Source organism: Canis lupus, chromosome 34 (assembly GCF_003254725.2).
Source record: "Canis lupus dingo isolate Sandy chromosome 34, ASM325472v2, whole genome shotgun sequence".
Lineage (NCBI taxonomy): Eukaryota > Metazoa > Chordata > Mammalia > Carnivora > Canidae > Canis > Canis lupus.
In genome coordinates this window covers 33,346,942-33,374,898 of record NC_064276.1, presented here as the reverse complement: position 1 = coordinate 33,374,898, position 27,957 = coordinate 33,346,942, and the positions used below count along the sequence as shown (strand labels likewise).

Here is a 27,957-nt window from a genome sequence, read left to right as displayed (position 1 = left end):
TACCAAGATCAGGACCAAAAACAACACAAAAACCTCGGAGGAAACAGATAAGACAAGAAGAAACTAAAGTCTGTGTGTGTGTGTGCATGCACATATTTGGTACATGTATCCTCAGACATAAAAGAAGGAAAGATGTGTAGATATTGCACCTATGTAATTTGATCAGTAAACCATAACAAAAGCATTTAGAAATAGGAAAGGACTCTTAGAAATTAAAAGATGGTCCAATAAAAAAATCCAATATAAAGGTTGAAGAAATATCTCAAAGCATATAAATAGGGGCAACCCCAGTGGCCCAGCGGTTTGGCGCCACCTGCAGCCTGGGGTGTGATCCTGGAGACCCGGGATCGAGTCCCACATCGGGCTCCCTGCATGGAGCCTACTTCTCCCTCTGCCTGTGTCTCTGCCTCTCTCTGTGTGTCTATGAATAAATAAATAAAATCTTTTTAAAAAGCATATAAATAAAACAGATAATAGAAAATAGGATATCAAAAACTTACATATAGTAGAGAATCAATCCAGAAGATCAACATCTGATTAATGGCAGTTCCAGAAAGAGAAAAGAGACAATACAGAGGGTCAGAATGATCCAAGAAAATAGAATACAATTTTCCAGTACTGAAGGCATGCATTTCTGTATTAAAGAGTCAGCCAAGTGCAGAGCACAAATGAATGAAAAAAAGGCCCACATCAGGATACAATATTGTAAAACTTCAGAACACCAGGTAGAAAGAAAAAAATTAGAAAAGCCTTTAAAAATAACCAATCAGATACAATAGAGGTATTAGGCTTCTCAAACCAGAAGCTAGATGAGAATAGAATGCAGCATTGCTTTTAAAATTGTGAGGAACAACTGCTTTCAACCTAGTATTCTTTAAGCATGATCAATTACCTGTGGTGGTATAAGAAAGCTTTTTTTTGAGAAAGTGAGGATTTTAAGGAATTTACCCCTCAATCAGTCTTTCTGGATAGTTACTAAGAAGTGTTCTCACAAGAAATAATTAGGAGATTCAGAAAATAGGGAACCTAATATAAGGAAAAAACAGAAACAATTTCCAGAGCAGTGATGAAGAGAAATCCCAAGCATCAACTGTGACAAAGTCAAGGGAAAGCAGCCCCACTGGAGCAGTGGCTGGAAGGCCTCAGAAGAACTGTCTTTAAAGAGAAAATAGGACTGTTAGATTTCTTGCTGATTTGGCCTTACTGAAGAGGGCCTATAAATTTTCTCTGAAAGTTTGTGCTAAATTAGGGTTAGTTACAAAGGAAAATAAACAAACAAGAAAAATGAAGCAATTACTGGCTCCCCCCAAAAATATTGCTTTAATAACAACATGTAACATAAGTTTTGGAGGGTGGAAGAGAGAAAAATGTATATAAGATGAGGTGGAGTTAGACATGAAGTAAGAAAAAAAAGATACAAAGTAAGAGAGCTCAATTCTCATTTTGTATAGTAGAAAGATGAACCATAATTGGAATAGGAATATCAGAAAACAGTGATAAGGTCATATTATTTAGAAATATAGAAATACATGGGAAGAAACAGCTGCGAAAGAGTTGAAATTAGGTCCAATCTAAGGAATAGAGACCAAGGAATGGGAGTGGTGAGTCAGCAGATAGCTTGTTAAAATAGGAATCTTAGACCTTGTATTAGTCTGACTTTTAAAACTGTGAACAGGTACAACTTCCATAAAATACAAATACATTTTTATAGAAAGTTAACATCTAGTGAAAACCCTATAATCCATTAATGACCAGCTCTTTTCAATGCTTGTATTGAAGAGAGTAATCCAAACATGTTTCGACATTGTATACCAAATGTCACTTGATTCATTTGATTTCTAGCATTTTTAGGACTGCAATTGTAATTTGCAGTAGCTTCAAGATGGCTCTAAGATAATTCCAAAGCTTTCAGCATAAATTGGCCCTCTTAAACACTGTGCATAAATTTTCTCAGGCTCAAGCTGACCAAATGGCAGTCAAAATGAAATACAGACAGGATGTTAATATTGTCTGATTGCTCAGTGAGCACGTGGGAAAACAAGACAAAGTACAACTACTACTCCTATCCTTAGAAGGAACAGTTACCTTTTGGGATAATTATGTTGTCAAATGTATTAATTCAAATGCAGAAACAAATGCATCTATTATGTGCCAGGTATGGTGCTAGGTAAATAGGTTATACAAAGATACATAAGATGCAGACATTTCATTCATGAAGTTTAAAATCAAGGAAATTAAAACACTAGAAGTTCTCTTAACTGACCTCCATTTATGTGACCTGTCATACTAACCCTCCCTAGCCATTTTCCTCCTTTAAACACAATGACTGATGTCCATGACATACTGAACACTCAAACTAGTGACTGCTCTTTCACCATTAGCTTCTTAGCCCACCAACTGAGTTGTATGCCTATTTGGGGGAGGAAAAATTTTCTTCTACCCTTTTAGGTTTGGTAGGTAGGCCTGCGAAATAAACCGGCAGAAAATGGATTAGCAAGAGAAAAACATACAGAATTTATTAATGTGTATATTGAGCATATACATGGGAAAACTCAGTGATGAGTAACTCAAAGAAGTGGTTATAACTTGGGCTTATGTAGCATCTTAACAAAGAACAATAATTTTTTACATAAGTGACAAGATGAAGGAAAAGGAGCTTAGACTTTAAGGGTGACCAATCACAGGAAGATAAATATATGGGAACATTAATGGTAGGTAAAGGCTAGTTAGTAAGATTTGCTTGTGTAGACAGACTCTCAGTGGCATCTTTTTTCACCGATTAAGTTCTTATCTACTTCTTGGTATGGGAAATGGAGGGGAGAACATCTTCACTACGAGAATTTATGTTTTTCTTTTAGAACATATTTTAAATTATATATTTTGATTACATATTATTAAAAAATGCAATTTGGAAATTAAATTTAATAAAATTAAAGTTTTAGGGAGCCTTGCTAAAGGTGAAAAGTTGAAAAAATGCTGTTCAATTAGATATGGGGAAAAAAAGTCATAAAAACACAGAAGGATTTTTCACTTAACTTTATAAACATCTTTACACATTTGCTTCTTTTTCAAGAAAATGAAACTGGATAAGGAGAGGGTACAAAATGGATGAGGTTTATACTAAAAATACAACACAAAACATCCCAGAGAGGGCCCGCATTCAAAGAAAAAGCCTCAATTCTTCATTCAAAGATGAATCATCAGAAGTATATTTATATGTCTTAGCTTTAAATAAACACTTAAAGTTGTATGTATCATTAATCTTAGTTGTATGTATTGACTTTCCATACTCTAGCCATTGGTCCATTAACCAGCCAACTACAGTTCTGATCTTACTGAATAAGAGAGCTTCCTCTGTTTGCAGAAGTCACTTGGATCCTGAGAGGATGTGTTTATAACAGATTTCCTTGGAGTGCTGATGGATATACTGTTCTAGTCATATTCTTTCACCTTATGTCCCCAGTTGTGTTCTGTAAAACTAATTGATAAGGTGCATTTGCAAGGTGGCTGGCAATGATTAGCAAAAACAAATAAACAAAAACACAGAAACACAACAAACCAAAAACTGACCCAATTTTAAGGATTTCACATAAGATCGCATCCATTTGAAAACGATTTTCTAAAGCACTGAGCTGAGTATTAACATAGAAAAAAGTAAATTCTATCAAAGAAAAAATATGCAGATTATCAAGAAAAGGAACATAAAAGAGAATTGAATACTAGAACATCAGGTTAGAATGATCTTTGTCATATAACCTATTCAATTCATTAAGGCTAGAGATACACCCAAAACTGGAGAAAAGGGAGAACACAGTTCTAAGTGCCCATGGCAATAGTGAGTGTTTTCTGATGGCAATAGAAAATATGTCGCCTCACATCTTTACCTATTAGGTCAAAGGCTTTGATTTTGGCCATCATGAGGAGAAGTTTGCAAGCTATAGCATTTTCCATGTGACAACTTAGATTTCCTTGAAATGATTCAAAATAAAAAAATTAAAAATAAATATGGTAGACAACTTATATTTTACTTCCTTTGATTCTTATTTATGTTTAATTAAATTAGACTATATTAACTCAAATAACTCTTATTAACTATATTTAGGGAATGTCAAAATCCAGCCCTGCAACATAAAACAAAGATCCTTCAATTTTATGGAATATATCTCAGAAATCCCAGTTAAATTCTCATTTTCTATCAATTTTCATTATAAATCAAAGGCATTGGACCAAAAAAAAAAAATAAATCAAAGGCATTGTCCCACATGGTAGATTCATACTAGATTGGCTTAAAATATTGTATAAATTCTGAATTGAACTTGAAGTGTTATGACAATTGTCATAGAAGAATATGTTTGGCCTCACAAGAGTTGGAACACTGGCCTCACAGTTTACTTCACTTTCCGCATATGGTTTCACCAGCATCTGAAAATTCCCCTTCCTCATCAGTCATTCCTCTCTTCTGGGAGATCTATGCCTTTCTCCATGCTACTCCACATTCCAGATTTTGCTCTCTACTTTTGTCCTCCTAAGAGTTGGCTAATAGAGCTAACCTGTAATATCACAATTTCCCACTGCGGGGTCACATGAAATAATACTCTCTAAATATTCTTAAATTTGAAATGATGAGTTACATAAAATAGGGTTTTCTTTCAATTCTGTAAATATTATATTCTGTGTATTGCATTAGAACATAGGGGATGCAACCTAACTCTTTTCAAAAAAGAGAAATTTATATTCATATCCTGTAACCTAGGTTATTAACTAGTATGGTGTTTTATAAAATTGCATCCTTCTAAAAAATTAAATATAGAAAAATTAACAAAATCATAAAACATCAGACTGTATGGACATTTAAAAATCATCTATTCTGGGACACCTCGGTGGCTCAGGGGTTGGGCTCCTGCCTTCGGCTCAGGTCGTGATCCTGGGATCCAGGATCGAGTCCCACGTTGGGCTCCCTGAAAGGAGCCTGCTTCTCCCTCTGCCTATGTCTCTGCTTCTCTCTCTAAGTCTGTGTCTCTCATGAATAAATAAATAAAATTTTTTAAAAAATCATCTGTTTCTATCACTCATGCTTGAACCCTCTTTACAATTCTCTGACCAAGAAGTTGTTCACTGGTTTCAACATTTCCCAGAAGTAAGGAATTTTACCTTCTAACGCAGCCCTATTTCATTTTTAGAAAAAACTATTACAGAATTATTGTGAGAGAGGATACAAGCCTCCCTATTCTTTTGATCCTTATCCAGATAAGGCAAGCCTCTGTAATTCAGAGCCAACCATTTATTTCCCAACCCTTCCTCTCTCTTCCATCGTCCCAGCCATTTACTGAAAGAAACAATGAAACTTCAAGTCATGCTCCCAAAATCTTCAGTTTCCTGCCTATATCTTTAGAAATACCAAAGATATCTTCTTAGAGTTTTCACATATTAAGTGTCATTAGCCTCGCTACTTAAATGGGCATTTCATCAAATTCTACCTCATATCTTTACCTATTTTCCTGTGCATGGAATTATCATGAGCCAGTTTTGTTCTAAGAATACTTGCATCTATGCTTCTCACTCAAAAGAGAAATCTCTAATTACAACCAGTTACTAGTTTGAGAAGAAGAAACAAGATGTCACAAAGACACGTTTTTGAATCCTCAAGCATGTCACTAATAATTTAGCAGTTGGTTTTTCACCAAGAGATGTAAAAGCAAACAAATAAGCAAATCTGATGTTCTTTACCATGCAATCAATACAGATGGTTACCAGGGTAAGTGATTACTAATAAAGTTGGTTCTACTAATGGAAAAATTCTTACAAACTGAAATGGATGGTAGTAAAAAACAAGAATTAGATTGTTTTTAATAGATAGGATTTTCTCTTCTTCATCAACATAAAAGTAAAAACTGTTAAGATTTTTATGTCAAAAATTAAGTCCAAAATATCATGATCTTACCAAACATGAGCATTTAATTTTAGTGGACTCATGTTCACTTAAATAAGGGACAATGAAGTTATTTTCTAAGGAAAAGTCTGTCACTTTTATGATCACATAAAATTAATATTTTTGTAAATGCTCTCTTTAAACTGTAAAATACTTATAGTATTCCATTATTGCTATTAATTTCTCTCAAAATAAATCTCTCTATTTCTGAGATACTTTGTTTTACATCTAAAATCAGTCTGCATTTAGATTTTCCATCATAGAAAAATTCAAAATGAATTTGTTTATTGAAGGTTCAAGGTACAGTAACTTGTTCTCCAGATTTTATATAGGTTCTGTCATGGTTAATTTGCTTCAGGCTTTTTGTATTATTTTGTTTTGCTGATTTGGCTTTGTTTTCTAGTCCCTACCCCTTCAGAATGCACTCTCTTCTGTCCTTTGTGGATCGATCTACAGAAACGTGCTACCTAGCAACTGCTCAGGTTTTCTATCTGCTGTTTGCACAAGTTGTTGAAGCAAAGCATGTAAAGGCTGGAAATTTGATGGAAAAAATTATATTTTTCCTTCTCTCATTCCTAAAAAAAAGAGGAGAGGTATTCAGCCAGAAGTACTCCAAGTAACTATATAAAGTAGAGGCACACACACACACACACACACAAAAATCCCTCACTATGAGAAGAGTGATAAAATCTTTGTGATGGAGTTATCCATCATCTATGCTGCAGATGTGTCAGTGGCCTAGAGAGCAAGCAGCCATGTGTCCAATCATGGTCATGAAGAGGACCTGGACCTTTTTCCAGAACCAAATAAACTCATGTTAATTTATCAGCAAAGTTTTCGGTCATTCCTTAGTAACTCTATTTTGTTCTACCTGAACTTTTCCTTCACTGAAATGAAATAGTATAACATGGTTGCATTTTCCAATTGGAGTTGAACATAAAAGCCAAATATTATTTAAAAAAAAAAACTTCAAATTTCTGAGATTGCAGAAAGTTGTTACCTAAAAGTGTTTCCATCTCTTTGAATAATTTATGAAAATTATTTCCATACCTGAGTGGATATGACATTTTCAGCTTTACAGTTAAGAGCACAACTCAACAGCCCCTTTTATGAGGCTTTATGAAAAATGAATATGCAGATATGGTTCTGCTTTCACATAAGATGTAGGGAGGAGAATCTACTTCAAATTATATGCATAATATGCTTATGATGGGTAGCACATAGAGAAAAAAAACAACACATTAGTCTATTAGCATATAAACCAAGCTATTAAAATAAGTGACAAAATCTGCACTACAGAAGCGAACAGTATAGCTTAATGTCCCAAGATGAGCTTTGCATTCATACAGACCTCCATTAGAATTCCATTCCTGCCTCACACTAGTATGATAAATTTAGACAAGTCACCCAACCTCCCTGAAACTCAGTTTTTCCATTGTGAACTGGGGATAATAGTGTATACTTTATCAAGTTATTATGGAAACTAAATGACATCACTCTATTCATTCAAATTTCTTTGTTTTTATAATAAATTTATTTTTTATTGGTGTTCAATTTACCAACATACAGAATAACACCCAGTGCTCATCCCGTCAAGTGTCCCCCTCAGTGCCCGTCACCCATTCACCCCCACCCCCCGCCCTCCTCCCCTTCCACCACCCCTAGTTCGTTTCCCAGAGTTAGGAGTCTTTATGTTCTGTCTCCCTTTCTGATATTTCCCACAGACTTTCTTCACTCAGCATAATACCCATAATACTGAATACTCAGTTATTCCATCCACGTTGAAGCAAATGGTGGGTATTCTATTCATTCAAATTTCATTAAGTTAGTCTATATTATGACATATGTCAGGCAGTATTCTAGGTACTAGGGATACAGTAATGAATCAAAGACAGACCATTGAGGTGGTGACATTTGTCCTGAGACAATGAAGGATAAAATGGAACCATCCAAGCAAAGAACACTCTAGGCTGAGAAGCCGGCAAGTGTAGAAGGAGTCTGACAAGATAGAGTAATGGAAAAGAGGCCAGGGTGGCTAGCAGACAACAGAGAGTGAGGAAGACAAGTTTCGGGAGACAGGTAGGGTAAAACCTATAGGACCTTGTTGTTGCTTGGTCATAGTTTACTAGGACCTGTAAGTTTATAGGCACACAGAAAGTTTAATATCTTTCAGGTATGAAATTAATAATGTTTTAAAAATCAGAGCCATCTGATTTATTTTTCTCAGTCATTTTTTCTCTCTCCAGGGCTGAGACTGCTGCTCGGCCCATATCAATTCCACCTAATCCGTAGGACCAGTTTTGAAATCAAACAAGAAATGTAAAACACTATAGAACAAGGAATATCAAGATGAATTAACACTTCACTAGGCTAAGTTTCCCACCATGGGGTCCAGAATTCCCCCCAAATGTCTAGGTGGGACCAGTCATACTTCATAAGTGCTGACCCTATGAGTAGACAAGACCAGCCACATTGTTGCTAGATAAGATATACCCCCACCAGAAGAAACAAAACTATACAGCTGGAGAGGAGCAGGACTGGGGTAGAGAGTATCTAAAAGATTGAACATTTTCCTAAAAGATACTGAGTCATCCAAAATAAATCATTAAACCTGAAAGCATCAGTGATGCTCTAAGTTGACAAATTAAAGTTTGTTGCGTAGCCATGAAGGGGTTCAGAGCATGCTACCCCAAAATATATCACTCTGGCATAAAGATTATTTTGTGCTGAAGGCAATTTAGAAGAACTAAACATAGGGTAAGGTTTTTGCAGGCTCTCTCTCCCACCCCACTCTCCCACCACATATGCCTGAAAGCAGATTGTAAATACATGCATTCCACTTGTGAAGGTGTTCCCCATTCACTCCACACACCAGAAAGGAGAATAACAACATCACTGGAGACAAAATAATGTCAAGAGTGTCTACACCAACAGATCTTGCTAACTGGTCCATACCTACAATTCGTTTCACCATATATTTACCTTGCTACAGTTTGCAACCTCTAGAAACTCAAAAGACCTTCTCTTTTGTCTTGACACTTCTCTACAAATTTATTGTTCTTCTATTAAGATGCTATATGAGCCCAAGGTTTTGTTTGTTTGTTTAGGATTTTATTTATTTATTTGAGAGAGAGAGACGGGTGATATATATATATATATATATATATATAGAGAGAGAGAGAGAGAGAGAGCACGCACATGACTATGGGGAGGGGTAGTAGGAGAAGGGGAGGGAGAAATAGACTCCCCATTGAGCAGGCATGCCCCAGTGTGGGGCTCAATCCCAGGATCATGACCTGAGCCAAAGACAGATGTATATGCCCAAGTTTTAGCTACCTCTTTGAGTTATTCATTACTAAATTCTGTGTATGTCCAATGTACATGTTAATGAACTCAATGTTTCTTCAATATCTTTTGTCAGTCTAATTTGCAGGGGCCCGGGCAATGAATTAAGATGGACAGAGGGGGAAAACGTCAAGTTTTTCCTTCCTTACACCCATCTTCCTTATGTTCAGTTCAATGAGAGCTTATTAATTCTTAAAAATAAAGTCAGGGAACGCTTGGGTGGCTCAGTGGTCGAGCATCTTCCCTTGGCTCAGGGCTTGATCCCGGGTCCTGGGACTGAGTTCCGCACTGGGCTCCCTGTGGGGATCCTGCTTCTACTTCTGCCTATGTCTCTCGCTCTCTCTATCTCTCATGAATAAATAAATCTTTTTTAAAAATAAAATAAAATCAGAAACAATTCTATATATGTCTGCTAATAATTACTTTATAATACATATGTAAGACTTCAAGTCATATCAATCTATGTATTTATTATATAACACAATGAAAATTCAGATATGTGTACTTATACAGAATTCTTGTTGAAAATCTAAAACCAAAAAAGGCAGAAAATATTCACAAGGTACTTTAAGCAGATGATTTGCATTAAGAATTTTCAGCCAAATTTTAATTCCAGTTGTTTGTTTGTAATAAAAACACCTCAAAATCACGAAGTTTAAAAACAACAAAAAGGACTGATGGCTTAATTGTAAATGTTCCAGATATGTAAATTTAATATATAAAAATGGAGTAAAAGACTTTTCAAAGAATAAAATATTTATTTCAGTTGATTTCTCTAACCAATCCAATACATCCTTTCCTCTTTCATCTGTAATGTTAATATTATAATTGTTTCAGTTATGATTTTTCATTTTCATAGCTTCTTTTCTCTGAAGTAATCCTTTTCTGGGAGAGGAAAGATAACCTAATAGATTTTTCTATTTTTAATTTCATGCGTTCTGTGAATTTTTAATGCTAATGCTTTAAAGAATCCCTCTTATTTAAATAAGATATTTGATAAAAAGTATTTCAGATAATCTTTCCACTAAATCTTTAACAGCAAAGCTTAAAAAAAAGTTATTACCATATGCTCTTTAATGCCTAAAGCAAAGATCTAGTATGGAATTGAGAATCATAATGAGGTCAATCTCAATTCCATCAATGTTATGTTCTATTAAAATCAAATCCAATCACATTCTTCATTTCAACCCAGCATGGCTTGGCTTTGAGGTATGTTCAGAAATGCACTTAAATTAGAAGAGAAACATTAACATTTTATCACATGAATACCACTAATGGCTCCTGAAGATTAGCAGTAACACATTCTGGAGACATCCTCCACTAAAAATGTACTTTTAATAATATTCCCACACACCTAACTGTAGCCTTGGGAGGTGTGGTTTCAACTAGCAAAGTTCAGGAGCTCTTGATAGAAGAAGAAGAAGAAGAAGAAGAAGAAGAAGAAGAAGAAGAAGAAGAAGAAGGAGGAGGAGGAGGAGGAGGAGGAGGAGGAGGAGGAGAGAAGGAGGAAGAAGGAGGAAGGAAGAAAGAAAAGAAAGGAAGAAAGAAGAAAGAAAGAAAGAAGAAAGAAAGAAAGAAAGAAAGAAAGAAAGAAAGAAAAAGAAAGAAAGAAAGAAAGAAGAAAGAAAGAAAGAAAGAAAGAAAGAAAGAAAGAAAGAAAGAAAGAAAGAAAGAAAGAAAGAAAGAAAGAAAGAAAGAAAGAAGAAAATCAATGAAAACCCTTTAATCAGAAACTGAGTCCATTTGCCATTTCACCAGAAAATGATTCTTAATTTATATAATGTCCAATTAAGTGAAATAAAGTATTGTAATTCTCTGGTGAATATTGGATTAGTTATAATTATTTTTTTTTTTTATTTTTAGAAGGACTTTTTGGAGGGTGAGAGGAGGATTTTAGATTTTCTCTGCTGCTTTGGTAGGAAATGGTACAAATTCATCCCAATCCTGCCACTCTTCTCTATTTTTCATCTGTGTAGACATATAGCCCATAGGCTTAAAACATTCACTATTACAATCTTAATTTGACGTCTAAAGAAAGCTGGTCCCAACATAAACAGTCTCAGAGTTAACCCTGTCCCATATGCCAACAATATGTGCATCACTGAGAACAAGGAAATATGATGGATAGACCTTAGCTTACAGCAGGAATGTATTCTTTAATACTTTATTTCCTTTGAATGAATTCAATTTCTTGAGTGCCTTAATCATAACCAGCACTGTTCTAGATATGTCCGATATAAAAGCCATGGCCTCATGGAGATAGTAATATATATCTAAAGACCAAAAATGTATGGAATTAAAGACCTTTTAAGCTGTAAATTCTCTTAAAGGTCATGAAGAAGGAGTCATTTTACATTTGTAGGAACTAAAGCCCAGAGAGTTTAAGTGCCTTTGCACACACCACAAAGCTAATTAATAGTCTGCTGGGACTAGACTCCAGAAGCCTGACTTTTAGCCATTGCTCATCCTGAATATGAACTGAGAGAAAAGCTGCAGGGAGTGCATGTTATATGTGGACATCAACGCTGTAAAAACTCAAAGTGTGGAAAAGACTCAGGGAATAGCCATCTTTTCTCTCTGAATTCCAATTACTGCTGAAATCACCTGCTCCTGGAGTCTTAATCCCTAATAATTCAAGATGAGCAAATGTGCAATATTCTAAAGTATGTTGAAGTAGGGATTCCATTTATGCACATGAAGGAAACCAAAATATATCACCTCAAGATCTGCCTCCTTGACATAAAAATTATTTTGAACTGAAGACAATTAGGAGGTAGTAAATGCAGGAAAAGCTCTTTCCACCCTCCCCCTGTCATACCTAAAGGCAGGATATAAATTCTCCTTTTATGGGGCACTTGGGTGGCTCAGTGGTTGATCCACTGCCTTTGGCTCAGGTCTTGATCCTGGAGAGTCCCGAATCGAGTCCCACACTGGGATCCCCGCAGGGACCCTGCTTCTCTTTCTGCCTATGTCTCGCGTGTGTCTCATGAATGAATAAATAAAATCTTAAAAAATAAAAATAAATTCTCCTTTTACTGGAGACAGACTCTTATCAACCCAGAGTTGGCACCAGAGGAATTTGTGGACACACTTAACTCCATTAGTATCCTCTCATATATTTACCTTCCTACAGTCTGCCACCTTTGAAAGGCTAAAATCCCTCTTCTTTATCCTGTCATTTCTCCACAAATTTATTGTTCTTCACAAGTTTAAAAAGGCCCTCACCAACCTTAATCTCCCTAGAATTGTGAGCTAAAACGTGAGCACATCAAACTGGACCCTTCAGAAATATGTAATGCCACAGTTTCCATTGAAGCTTGGGCTGTCTGGGCATCAATTCTGAGACCTTTTTAGGAATGTTTTCTCAGAGGAGTCATAGCAGTTGGTGATCATCCATTGGCCATAAAGCTTCATGTCTGCTTTATGCTCTAGAAGCAAGTCAAAGTATGGGAAAGGGAAGATAGTAGAGGGAAAGTAAGAAAGCCAGCATTAGGGAACTTTAAAGATGGAATGAATTACAGGTGTGAATGCCTACTTTTGTTATCAGCAACAAATTTTTATTTTTATTTATTTTTTTAACTTTTTTTATTTTAAGAAGGCTCCATGCCTACCACGGAGTCCAACATGGGGCTTGAACTCCTGACCCTGAGATTAAGACTTGAGTTGAAATCAAGAACCAGATGCTTAACTGACTGAGCCACTCAGACCCCCATCAACAAATCAAAAAAATATATATATATTTTCAAACCATTAGTTCCTTCCTTTGAAGGTTATTCTGTAATGTCTAAAAATATAACATATGGAGCCTAGCACAATAAAAATTTTTCTGAAACTATCATTTTTTGAGAGCTCTAGAGAATAAATTAGATTTATTTATTTTTATTGGTACACAGATACTGTACTAAATCTATTGCCAACCAGTTCTTTATTCTAAATTCAAGTATCAGTTATGTAAATATATTCTTAACTATTTGGTCAGTAACTATGAAAAATGGTTTAAATATGCCTAGATGACTTTACAATTGAGGATAATGAGGAGAGCTGTGGATCTTCATTTGATAAATGGGGAAAGGCAAATGAGAGGACTTCTCTGATTCCCTTATCCCTATGAAGTCTTAAAACATATATATTTCAGAAATCAAGAGGGAGGGAGAGGGAAGGAAGATGGGAGGGACAAAGACTCACAGAGAAAGAGAGATAAAATAGACCCCTAGAACCTGGAACAAAGGGTCAGCAATTCCAAGTGATTCAATCAGAACCCCTTAAATTTTGGGATGGTGGCTGGAGGAGCCATAACTTCATAACTGAAACAGAGCACAACACATTTAAAACCATTTTATTAAAACAATGGATGGAGATAGTAAAATATTTACTATGGGAAGGGAATCAGTAGATGGAAATTCTTAAATATAGTAAATTTTTTAATGAATTTTAATTCATTAATATGATGCATATTTAGTGTGCTTCCTTAAAATTGCTTTAATTTAATATTCATAAAATATTTATGTAAAAGCATTCAGTGGATTACTCCTTACCTCTGTCCCCTAATCCTCTATTTTCTCATTAAATCTCAAATAATTCAAACTCTAAGTTGCTTACGCAAGAGTTTTTCAGAACCCTAATCATTATGATAAATATGTCTCACATATTTTCTGCTTTGTAATTTATCATTATTGCCTTTGTTAAATTGTTTCTGAAATCCAACCATTCTACTAAATCTTCTCTGATGTATTAAAAGATTATGATTTTCCCACCCCAATTAAGAAATTTCCAAGACTCACTCTTCACATGCCATTACCTGAAAGACACTCATTTGTTTTATCCTTATCGAGCAGAACTTTTATAAATCATGTTGATATTTCATAGAGCCTCCATATATTTTGGAAAGGCCACCATATTTTTTGTCTTATTCAGGATGGTTTTTTTTTAATCTAATCAGATTGACAATGTCCAAGTTACTGCCACAAAACTTATAGCACTCAACGCCTCATTTTAATACCAATAAATAGTTTTCTAGCCATTAATGTGAGGCAGCCATGGATTCAATGCTCTGTATTATTTCCCTAGTAGTCTGTTTTTAGTCCAATGCCATCTTATAGTAGAAGACGGAACCTTGCAAGACCAAATGTAAAATCCTGCAAGACCAAATGTAAAATCACTTGTAAAGGACTTTGTGAATTTCAATGCTTCCAAAGATTGGTGTCTTGCCATTACCCATGCCCTCTAACCTAGACTTTTACAATCTAAGAAGAGAGCTTATAGGGCAAGATCAAAGGAATGTGTAATCTTTAATGATAAATTTTTAACAAACTATATATAAAATGAATCATGTAAGATTAATTTACAAATAATTATTTTCAGTTGCCAAAGGATGAAGATCTATTCAAGAGTATGTAAGCAACTGATGAGAATTAAAATATAAATGAAAGAAAAGGACAGGAAAAGGAAAAAAATAATCCCTACCACGTTTTCTTAATCTCCCAATGCCTGTACCACAGTAGAAAATGACAGGAATGCATGCATATATACACCCACCCCAGATCACACACTTCCATATCCTTTTCATATTGATTAAATGCCCCCTGAACTAATTTTGTGACATAGTATGTTTGAGATGGAAGATGGAATAGAGCCCTTTAATGTAGTAAGCTACACTCTGCTGGAATCTTAGATAACACCTGAATCTTCTGAGAGCCACAAAGTTTTGCAAATTACATTGATTTCTTTGATTGATGTAAATTGCAAGTGACTCTGTTATTGTGTCAGGCAACTCTCAAATGGTTCCTGCTGACTCTGCAATGACTCACTACATGGTCCAAAGCACTGTAAGGAACACATCACATCTTTAACCTCAAGCAATAGAGCTCAATCTGCCTTGTTTTAAATTAAACACCCCCTAAGTAATTGTGCTCAAGAATTGAAAAGTTTTTGCTTCCTTAAACAGCAAGAGCATGAACTAATAGCATTGCCTTTTATAATTTTGAGAATAAAAACCATTTGGGGGACCTGAGAAGAAAGGTAGCCTTCAAGGTGTAGGCCTCAAAGCAAGGAATGAAAACATAAAAGGTGTTATGGTCTGCTTTAGACATCTTAGAATAGAGAATAATGGTCTCAGCTCCTGTCCCCATTCCTCCTGTGATCAGAGCTCCATTTGCAGTTAATGGCAACTCCTTCTATAGGAGGTCTTTTAGAGGATGTGTGGATTCTGAACAGAATCAGAGAACTGAAAAGTGTCACTGAATGTAGCCTGTGGGCTGCTCACCACTTGCAGATTCATAGACAACGGAGAAAAAAGAAGCGATACAATCAGCAGGTATTCCAAGAAGCAAGCAGGCCTGAGATGGTATCCAAGTGGCACAATGCGACACAAAAAGACACAATCCTCATGCAATGAGGTTTAAATCCTGGCTCCGTTGCTTACTAACCACAGGAACTTGAGAATGTCTTTAGGTCTCTCTGAATCTGACTTTTTTCACCTGACAAAGGACAATGCTAACTCCTACATTGCATGGCTACTGTGATTGTCACGTGAGGTAAAGTCCGTAAGAACTGAGGACAGCATGAGGCTTCTAGAAAGTGCTCAATAAATGGTAAGTGTAAGGTAACAATGGTGGTGATGGTAATGAAAAGGATGCTGGCATGTGATGGCCACTATTATGAAGACTACTCATAATCCATCCAGTGTGTCATGCTGTTTCTTGCCCTGGAGCTTTTATAGACCCCATTTGTTCCCTTTTATTTGCTTCACCAACATAACACCTCCTCCTTCTGAGAAATTAGCCAAAGCATTAATGCCTCCGGGGAGAGGCATGACCTGAGTCCATCTGATTTGGATGTCCCTCTTCTACTCTTTACATCAACCACAGCAAAGCGTAGATGGCTCAGCGAAAGCCGCTTCAGGAAGGCAAGTACTACAATGGGATTTAGAGATGATTGGGTTTCTATATGATCCAGAACTGTGATAAGGGATGAGGACAGATGAATAAATGAGACATGATTACAGGCCATAGAAATGCTCCCAGTCTAGACTTAGAGCTACACCAAAATTGTAGCAAGAGCTATAAACAGAAGTATGTATAAAATTCTGTGAGAACACAGGAAGAGGACATTAATAAATTGTAGGAAGACAGAAGGAGAAGTTTTCTGGAACATTTCAGTTATAAAATAACCTCTGAGTTAGACCTTAAAGGGTGAGTACAAAGAGTTCCCTGAAACGATCTTACCACAACAGCTTGCCTTCATATTTATACAGGCCAACCATCTCTAAGGAGTATCAGGGTCACAGACAGCTCTCACTGAAGTAGCGATAGATTATTCCACTTATAAGCAAATAATGGACAAAGAAATAGAGGGGAGTAGCTTATATTTAGCCTTTCATTTGTTCCAAGGGTGATTTTTAATCAAAGCAAGTCTCGATGATGTGAGCACAGAGGCAATTTGGGGCGCTAATACCAGCTCAGGTGGTAGTCAGGTTACATTTGCTTCTCAGTGCTGGAATTGCTGGGTGGTTAAATGAATTGATGATTGCAAATTGCTTTGAAAATACACAATGCTGAATAAACACCATGAATTACTGTTGTTCAATATACTCAGGAGACAAACTTGTCTCCAAACAGAAGGTCTCAAAAAGATGGACTACATTTAAAGACATTTAGGAGATTTTTTTCCACAACAATGACAAATTTTTTAGCTAGATTTATTCTAAAGCCATCATAATGCCTAAGGATAATCTTTTTAAAATGCCATTATAACAGAATAAATCTGAAATTGCTCATAAATGCTACTTACAAGAAACTAGAAGAAAAAAATGCATTAAACTAAAACAGTTTTGCCATCTAGCTTAAAAATAAATCATAAGACAAAGCCTCTCCTGGGAACGGTAGCTGTGATGGCCAAGAGCAAATAAAAAGAAACAAATTAAAACTAACCCATATAAACATATAGAGCGGGCACTTTTAAAAAGATGTTGGAGGAAACTACTAGAAGAAACTCACATTTGATTCAAATAATCATTCTTTCCTTATTTCAAATGGTTTCAGCAAGGCTGTACATCCCACCAACTCTATCCAACATTTGCAAAAAATTAAATAAAAGTGAGATTGTCATATAATAATGGTAATACTGATATTACCTTACATTACTATTATACTTTCCAGTTTATACAGTAAATTTATCTAATTTTTTAATGAGATTTATTGATTTGTTTGAGAAAGAGAGAGAGTGTGAGCAGGAGGAGGGGCAGAGGGAGACAGAATCTCAAGCAGACTCCATGCTGAGCTTGAGCTAGATGCAGAGTTCCACTCTTGACTAGGAGATCATGACCTGAGCTGAAACCAAGAGTCTGGACACTCAACCAACTGTGCCATTCAGGTGCCCAAACTCTCTAATTTAATACTCAACATGCTGTGAAGTGCATAAGACAGGTGCTATCTTTATTTTTTGGAGGGGTAGCTATTTTGTCTTTTTTCAAAAATTTCAAACAAGCAATTTGGGCAAAGAAATTATATGATTAGAAAGGTTGGAATCCCAGAGCTGACGGGTGTCAGAATCTAGATTCTTCTAATTTCTAGACTAGTGACCTAATGATACTATTTTCCAAATACTGAGTAGATCTTTTAAACATTTTTACCCAAATAACAGAGGGAGTTTTGTGGAAAGCTTTGAAAGAAACTGGAAAAAAAAAATTTCGTCTAATATCACAATAGAATTAATATTTATGGTACTTAACTACTAAATCAATAACATAATTTTAAGAAAAATGTATTTCTATAATAAAATGGAGAAGTAACAATGAAGTAGACAAACCTTTCTCGAACCGTATCCCTTAGAACACTCATTCCATAAGATTCCAGGAAGCTGCATGAAAAACATTGTACGGTAAAACATATTTCGGAAACACTGCTTGGTAGGTCTTTTCTTTTTAACTCGCAATCTATATAACATGCAAAAAAACTCTGAGAATATCTGAAGCCAGAAACTTGTCTAATGGCCTCCAAAATTCACATATTCTATCTCTGTGATTCTTAAACTAGGGTATACATTTACCTGAGTCAAGGATAGACTATCATAAAACAGAAATACCCAAAACTACAAAATAAGTATGGTACATGGAATGACACTATTGTTATTTTACCAGTGAATAAAAAGGATGTAAAGCATTATTTTTAAATTAAAACAACCAAAAGACTGTTGCTCCAAAGCATTTTGCTGATGAAGGCTGCTCCACCTCACACCCATACATCTGGGAGTAAGAGTCCACCTCCCTCTGCAATGAAGATTATTTCCATGGAAATGTTTGAGAAGGAACGGTATCTGAAACCTGGAAAGAATTGGCATGTCCAACAGTCAAGGCAACTTGAGCACCTCATCAGATCTGGATTTATCAGTTAAAAATAAAAAGAAAGAGATCAAGAGAAAAAGAAGCCTAAAGTAACACACCGTTAAAGAAAGCTTGTTTGCCCACTGATCTTCCACGGAGCCACATATTTTGTTGTCATTGTGAATGCAAACTGTAGTCTTAGTTACTCGGATTTAAACAAGCTCAGGTATGAATCTTTTACATCTGTTTTAGGGTAAGTGTTCAATTCTGTCAACTAGGAACTTGCAGAGAGTCTGTTAGAGATCAATTAGCAACAACATTAAGAAGAGTTTTCAAAAAAAAAAAAAAAGAAGTTTTCATAATTTCTAAGTGAGCTGAGAAGTTTTCACAATTCCTAAGTAACCTAAATATTTACAGCCATGGATCCTGTTGTTTCTTGAATATATATAGCTTTGTATTATAAGTTTCAGGGGGAGTGATAATTTATTTCTCCAGTTTGAAAGTTCTAAGACTGGGGGTTATTTTGAGCTAATAACACGTAGAAAGAAAAAGAAATGCAATCATAATGCAGTAAACTGAAGTCCAGAGACCTGAACCCTGGTTCCTGTTTTGCCTTAAACTAGCTGTCATTTAATTTGCTCAGCTTTGTATAGCTAACACATGGCAATATTTGCTGAGATGATCATACAGTTCATTCCCAAAGGCAGGCAACACACATACACACACACACACACACACACACACCCCAAATCTAACATCATAATGGAGAGCATAGTAAAAAGACTCATTCCCTAGGATTTGGATTTTTCCGAAATGTGACTCTTACAGTATGAAGCGTATTTCACACACAGTAGGCACTCACTAGCCAATTAATTGAACTGATATGGTAAGGGAGGGACAAATATTTTTAAAAGAGGCACCAAATCAAAAAGGCGAAAGAAATGGTAGCTGGCAGGCATGAAAAGAAGGGTAATAAAGCAGCAATGTAAATAGAGATTAGAAACAAAATGAAGTGAGGCCTGCTAATTACTGATAAGGAAACAGAAAGAACACTGAGAAATTGTGAGTGAATCTGCGGCGTGAAATTTCACACACAAACAATAGAACCTTAAGGACTTCAATCATTCTAAAAGTGATCCTTTAACATTAGTAAAAACATAAATGTAAAAACTAGAAGAGGAGGGAAAGTAATTCTTGTTTTAAGAAACTTAAAAAAGTTCCATCAGAGGAAGAAGACAGGAGGTTTACTATAGATTATTTCACTTTTACTAGATATGGGAGTTTTTCTTTTCCTTTCTTCTTTTTTTTTTTCCTCTTTCTTTTCCTTTCTTCTCTTTCTCTACTTATTTTTTTAAAGTTCTAGTAAACCAGTTTTTTAAAAGAATATAAAAGATTTTTAAGTGTTATAGTCCCAACTGACTAGCTTCTACATCTATTTTAATAAGCGGAAAATAATTAATTTGCGGCAAATTCGGGGATAAATACACCAAAGTTGAATCCATAATTCATTTATTTTACAAAATAATTTACATGATAGGATAGGGAAATTAATAACGTCAGGATTTCAATATTATATTGATTCAAAATCCAATGGTACCAATAAGTACCTTATTTTCAGAGTTTAGGCCAATTCATAGGAGTTCAGGCAACTGCAAAGTTAGGAGTATAGTTCCCAGACTGCCCTCACTTCTGACACTAATTGCAAGGATATTTGGGATATTCCAAAACTACTCTCTTCCTTGATAATTCCCAAAAAGGACTCACAGAACTCACTGAAAGCAGCTGTATCCATGGTTACAGTTTATTACAGCAAAAGGATACAGATGAGTATCAGTCAAGGGACGAAGCACAAAGAATTCAGTCAGGAAAGTGGCAAACACGGAGTTTCCATCATCCTCAGTAGATGCTACCTTCCTGGCCTTATGGGACAATGCACACAGAATGCTGCCAACAAGGGAAGCTCACCTGGTACTCCAGTGTTCAGAGTTTTTATTGGGGCTCCATTATATGGTATGACTGATTCATTGCCTACATGGTTGGCTTCTATCACCTGGTTGAGTGGTACCATATGATTCAAAGCCCCTATCCTAAATTGCCTGTCTTTCTTACATCCTAATTATGATCAAACAATGAAGTAATAGATATAAAGGTACTTCAAAAGATCACAATTGCATTACAAACTAATTACTAGCTTTTTTCCTATGTTTTTTCTTAAAAAATTGGAAAGTCCTACCAAAAAAAAAGCACCATGCTGTAATATAATTAAATCATGCTTTAATATTCAGAAATTCTTTTAAATCCATTATTCATGGAAAATTGACAGTTTTGCAATTAATTATTATGTTGCGTATTAATAAGTAAAATCTCAATGAAATGCATTACAATATGACATGAACCAATAAAAGCTATTTTTATATCTTGTACAATATCTTGAAGGTCCAAAGATAAAGCAACAATCTTACTATGTAGGACATAATGAATTCAGAGTCTATCACCCATTCTCTTTAATGCCCCCAAGAGATTACCTTTGGCTATATTTGCCCTATGTATTAGCTCTGGAAACTGCTAATTTGTGGGCACAAAGAGGTTGATCTTACTTGAGAAGAGGTGATTTGAAAACATAGGAGATGTTACTTTCTTTTTTTGTTTACCCACAATCATCCAGTTTTTTAAAAAATTAAAATTTAGCTACAAAAAATAATAGGACAGCACATTACTTTGAAAATGTACTTAAAGGGGATTTAAAAATATTATAACTTCAAGTTTCCAATTATGCATAGAAATCTTTTTTCTCTGGTTAATAGCATTTTATTAAAACTAGCAACTTGGTATGTTCTTTCATTTCCTTAACATGCAAAGAAACCTATTAGATGTCACAGGAATATAACAGCTTAAAGAATATCTATAAATTTAGAAAAACCATAGGATGATCTATAAAGGTGGAGTTGTAGAGAGGGCATATTTGTTTGCCTGGGTAAGAAATATAAAGGAAATAAAAGTGGCATGGAACGAAGGACTCTCACTAGACTAGTAAATGTGTAATTGCACCTTTAGATGTGTGGAGTCTAAAGTAGCACACCGAAAAATGAGGGCTAAAGTGAAAAAGCTTTTTGAAGCCTTTATCCACTCATTGTTCTCATCATGAAAGCAACACCAATTCTGAAAGTCCACCCTTTCTTGTTCAAAAAATGAATGGAAGGCCTCAGCTCCATTCTAGAATTTGAATATTCAGTCAAACAACAAAGATCAAAATTTTGCCCATTAATAATAATTATATGTAGAACCGTAGGGCTTCCCTGGGTTCTGCTGTTTCTAAAATTAAGTTTTCGATTTTCCCCCTCAATTTTCTGGGCAACCCCCATAATCTTTCAACAAATTCCAGTGTTCTTTCACTTTTAGGTTAGAAGTGGTTTCTGATTCCTACAGTCAAAGAGCCCTAACTAAAAGAAGTCCTGTGACCAAGAATGGTAAATAGCTATGGTGCAGATACCTTTGGTCAAGATGATCAATGCAATTTTTTTGTGTGTTCTTGAGGAGAAGCTCAGTTCTGTAAGAAATCCAAAAAGTGTTATGAAGACATGGTTTCTCTCTCTCTCCAGTAAGCTTTAAATATAGCTAGGGACAGAGAAATCACACATGGGATATGGTTACAGAACTAGGAATAACTAAGTTACTAAGAAAAAAATAGGCCCTAATTTTCTGTGCAACGACAGTTCTAGAGAGGGAAAGACTGGAAGAGAACTAAATCTCAGAGACTTTCTGGAGGAATATCACGATTGAGCACAAACTAGAATCTAAATCAATGGAGTAGGAGTAAATGAATTTCAGTGAAGAAAAGTACTTAGTGCATACATACACTTAAACAAGAGCTATCACATCCTTCAACGAATGGCTTTGGAGGGATATAATGAAATAAAGAGTCTGGCTCCTCATTGGTAAAATGCATGTTCGTAATGAAGTTGGCAGTGTTCAGGTTCACTAAAAAATGGTGCACACACATAAACAATTTTACCTCTGCCAACACCAGATAGACTTTGTCCAAAGGGCTCTGCTCAGTCTTCAGAAGGTGGATGAGCTAGAGGCTCACATGAAAGAGTAACAGGATAGACCCACAGGGGTAAGAAGATGGAAAAGAGGAACAAGAGAAGCGTGAAAGAAACGGGTTGTTAAGTATAAGGAAAGAAGATTACAGGAGACAACACTTCAGAACAGATTTCAAGTATTTCAGCAGCCAGGCTTGTCATCAATGCAAAAGACAAAGTAAGGAATAATGACAAATGAAAACAACCCATGTTTTTGTACAACATAAAGTCTTAGATTTTGAAAGTAAGTCAAGCTTTTTAACTTGCCAAGGAGTTTTGTTTGCTTGCTTTAAGGGCCCCATCAGACATAAATTTCTATGAGTCTGAGATTTGATGTATGGCTTGACTTAGGGATGAACTACTCCCTGGGGATAGCTGTTCTACAAAGGCTAAGAACATGGCAGGAAATCTAGTGAGACTGAGAACATTTTACTTACCAGTGTTCATATTACATATGGTTCAGAAGACATATATTGATAAGTAGGGTGACTATATAATTTATGATTCAACTTGGGACTCTTTTGAGAATCCTAAGGGGAAGGTTATTAATAATTACGTTAGAACAGGACACAGACCAAATACATATGTAGTCACTTATTCAAAATCTCTCAGGTAGGGAGAGGGAGTAATGCCCAGAAAGCATTTCCCTTAAGAGTAACAGTAGTTTAGCCAGGTTATCTGTTTAGCTGAGTTTTATTCAGGTCTTTGGCCAGAGTGCATTGCTTAGGACCAACCACCAGAGAGGAAAGGCCCATTTTTTGAAATATGTTGATCACACATTTCAAGAGTATAGATTTGAAAAGGCATTAAAATTTACTAATCTGCATTTACAATATCAAAAATGTATATTGAATAGTAAGAAGAGGTTCTGGAAAGGCAACACACCATTTTCTCTAAATTTCCCATCTGCACAACTACGTTTTCTTTCTCTTCACAAATATTTCCCCTTGAAATCCTTCCCCAAATTTGTCCTCATCACAATTTTGTCAGACATGCCATGCCTTCATTTCGTTTTACCTCCCAGACCCTGAAATTACTGAAGAAAGCCCCTTACGTATTCATGGCTACACCAAGCAAAGTAGAGCCTCCTGGAGCCTGTGTGACATTAACCAAAAAACATCTGATCCATCTGTGGCTCAAACAGTGAGCTGGGCTAGATGTGGGAATTGAGGGCTGAATCATCCAGTTTTATTCGTTAGCTGCTGGTAGCACCAGGTCGTTTCCAAATCACGACTGGAATTGTTCTTCCTATATTTAGCCAGAGACAGAGACGTTGTGCAAGGAGACATGTAATTTGGCCCATAGCCATAGGCCCCAAGGGTCAATGTGACAGCAAAAGAAATCTCTGAGGCAAAGATTTAAAACTCTGCTTGCCTCTAAAGCAAGGAAGTGATCACCTTGTGGGAAGGGATCAAGGTATGACGAAATTTGCGTTTCTCATCTCTCCCCTACGGAGAGAGGCAAATGAGTAATAATGGGTGCACATCTCTGATAGGGTGGCCACTACCTGAGAAGGCAGCAAACTGATATGTTCTGGAGCCTGAAGAAAGTACATGGTAAGGAGACCTCATTTGCCTGGAGCCTTTGATTCCACTAACAGTTCTGTAGAAAATCCAAGTCAGGAATGACAGAGGTCGGGTTGCTGGCTCGTACCCTCCCTTGGTGACAGCTCCAGGCAATTTTACCATCCAGCTGTTCTGTTTTTCAAAATGAAAGTAATTGGAATTGAACTACAGAGCTTTGCTAAAACCTTAGCAATTAACAGTGCAATTTCCCAAATTGCACTGTAATGGAAAAGTGTCCATCAATCAACCCAGTGAAATAACACATTTTCTCACCAGATGTGAGATTTAATATCTTCATAACTCCCTGGATTTACCACTTATGAATTGTCAGCCTTGCCTCGAGCTCTGAGAATTAATGGACTACATCCCTGCTATGCAAGGATGGTTTACAGTTGTAAAATATCCCTACCTTCATTTTAGATATATTTACCAAAATGTTCTTCTTTAAGATGTAATCAGAAAACATGCTAGATGGGAAAATTTCATTTCTATTTACTAGGTTATATATTATCATTGTCTAGATAAATATAGTTCCCGGAGTCTCAGCACAGCACACTCTTATAACAGGAACAGCCAGTTTATCACTGGCAGTGAACAATAAATAACGGCGCAAAGATGCAGTGGCTTTGTTTTAAACTTTAGGATATTCTCTACGGTTTTCTGGAAAGAGAACCAAAAATATTCTAAGTTTCTAATTCTGTATATATGTACAGGTCCTGCTCTTCATCCTGGACTAAGAAGATAACTCAAAGAATCCGCATGTGTTCGTGGTGTCACTATGGTTATCAGGCACTTCGATTCTCATTTTAGCTTTCACTCCGATCCCAAACACCTGAGCCTTGGCCATGATGAAGCTGCCTCCTGAAAACAGCCTGGGTAGACTCCTGAGATGCCTGAATCTCCAACTCTCCAGGGTTGGAAACTTATTCTTGCTTCCCCCCGACAGAGAGAAATGCCCTAACAGGCCTCTCATGGGCTGAAGTCATTGAATAAATTATTCTTCTCCTAAAGTGTTGTTTCGGGGCCTGTGCAGTAATATGTGCAGGATGTCAAGTAGGCAAAGAGGATGAGTGGGAGATGCTATCGGAGATTAAAGCATGGGGGGCTGTGATAGCCCTTGGGGGAGGTTCTTCAGATGTCGGAGATTGTCTTCACCTCACAAAGGAAATGTGTTGTCAGACATTGGGGTCATCTGCATGATTATAGTTTTTTCAGGGCAGAAAAAAGTCACAGAACTCCAGCATTTTAAGGGAATTTAGAGACCATCTATTTCAGTTCCTAATTTCATAGACTCATAAAATGACTCAATGAAAACTGTTAATCGTAACATCATAATGGATACCACTCACTTGGCAAAACATGTTATACCACATAATCTGTCGTTCATTCCCCATTCAAAACACCTAATTCTCTTTGACCATATTAGTTCATTTTAGAAGTTAACACTTTCTTTTTTTTTTTTTTTTTTTTGGCAAAGGAAACATTAGAGGTCATGTAGGGATCACCTTGTCTAAATAATAAAGAAGTCTGACATATCTCTGTATGTTATTCTGTCAGAGATTAAAATCACAAAGCAATAATCACATAGTAAGAAACAATTCAGAATCCACAAAAAACAGACCAGTGAAATACAACTGAGACTGGTAAAATCAATTTAAATGATTATTATAAGAATCCTCAAAAATAGAAAAACAAATTGCTAGTTAATAAATGATACTGATCTGATGCAATATTAGTATAGAGAAATTACCTTTCTTGTATCACACAATGTATTAAGTCCAGATAAGTCAGAATTAAATGTTTCATTGAAAACTAGATAGGAGAGGGGAAGAGTCTCTTTCTAGCTATGGAGAAGAGATAAACTCCTGATATGAAAGAAATGGAGTATATTAGGATCTTCTCAGAGGCAAGATGGATGAGCACATTATGTAAACCTAAGTCCCTCTGAACTGTACCATGTGAAGGAAGAAGACAGCATAATGAGGCCATGCATGAAATATATCTAATGAAAACACATTGTCATATATCTGTGTGTATGTGCATATACATCTGTATACACATGTTTGTGATGGTGTAAAGTATTAATGTGCCATTTACACCAGTGTCCAGACTTCCCCTCATAAATAAAGTAGATAAACTCTCACAGGAAGAAAGAAAGGACTACTGGAAGTGGGGAGGGAGGAGGTAGGCAACACAGCTTTACGAACAACTAAAAATGATAACTAAAGTAATGCTACGGTATCACTGCTCACCTACTAACATGGCAAATGAGACAGAAAATGATAAAGCTCAATGTGAGGCTTTGAGGAATTAGAATATAGACCTTAGAGGTCTCCACCTGGAAGCCCATCCACAGGCAGGAGCAAGCCAGCAGCAACTTTCCCCCAACACACACACACACACACACACACACACAATATTCAAAAACACTTTAAAGTTCTTGCTAATGTGTAAAAGTTGTGAAATTTCATATAAATCCTGGATTTCCAGAGTCTCTATAAAAAACTGAACAAAACTGGAAGTCCTATGCTAGCACTGCAACTGTATTTCCTGTAAGTTAACACCTAGGCAGAGCTGAGCAGGGCCGCTGTTCCTGCTAGATGGTCCCCAACCAGGTGAGCTGTCACCCCCCCCCACCCCCCACACTCTGCTGTCAAATGTCTGGGCAGCTGCAATCACTTTTCTATCATGAGAGGGGAGAGGGGAGCTTCCCTAGCTCACTTAGGAGCTGAGTTTGAGATTCATGATTTACACCTTGCCAAAGTCACTAAAAAGTTGCTCTTTCTAAAAAGCTATCTTGAAATTTTAAGCAAGAGTTTAAAATCTATTAATATCCCTTGATATTAATATCCTTTGATATAATCATTTTACTTTGGGGACTTTATTTCAAAGAAACCAGCATGCATCTCTCAAACACCCCTCCCTGCCTTTCCCAAAAAGAAACAGCAAATGCTCACTCACAGTGGCAAAAAATGGAAAAATCTAAATGTCCTAACAGTATATGAATGGCTAAATAAACTAAGGCATAGCAACTAGAGAAGCTTTCAGGTACTACTACAAATGAAAGGAGACTAGGTGCCTAATTTGATGAAAATGTGAAAAAGGTAATTATTGAGAAAAATGATCATATCAGGTAATACCAAGTAGCTAAAGGTCTCGGACTTTATACTGATAGAGAGAAGTGAATGTGGAAGGGTGCTGACTGAGTTCAACACGTAAGAGATATCTTTCACATAAAGGTATTTGCAGTCATAATAAACACTCCAAGAGGGGATACCTGTGCAGTTCCTCAAGTCCTTTAGAGGATCGAGTCGTACAACTAGGACAGGCAGTTATGACCACTTGCTTGTTGCAGACCTCTCGCTCAGAGTCCATGTGGCCCCTTTTGTAGGTTGTTTACTGTGTCCACACCCTGAGGATCACATACTTCTTCTGATATATCAAATTGAAATCTCTCCTGAGTTCATTGAAAAAAATTTTTTTCAATGACCTGAAAATTTGAAAGGATGGAACAACTGACCTACACTCATATAAAGACATTACTTATGTTTGAAGCCAGTAGTCAAATTCTAAATATTCTATGCCCTTACAAGGCAGTGAGGCAGGGATGTGCAATGGTTAAAGGCCTAGGCTTTTTTTTTTTTTTACCCTTATTTTTTTTTAGAGAGATTTTTAAATTTTAATTGATTTATTCATGAGAGGCACAGAAAGAGAGGC

The 27,957-nt window shown here is 36.1% G+C and overlaps 1 protein-coding gene across 2 annotated transcripts in view; it reads right to left on the bottom strand.

Moving 5' to 3' along the window:
* LOC112645926 (uncharacterized) overlaps positions 1-27,957 on the bottom strand; it is a 548,956-nt gene that overhangs the window by 283,464 nt on the left and 237,535 nt on the right. For both annotated transcript variants that reach the window (XM_049105761.1, XM_049105760.1), the window contains exon 5: positions 501-533. The gene's annotated coding sequence lies outside the window, so the exon portion shown is untranslated. The remainder of the gene's footprint in view (positions 1-500; positions 534-27,957) is intronic.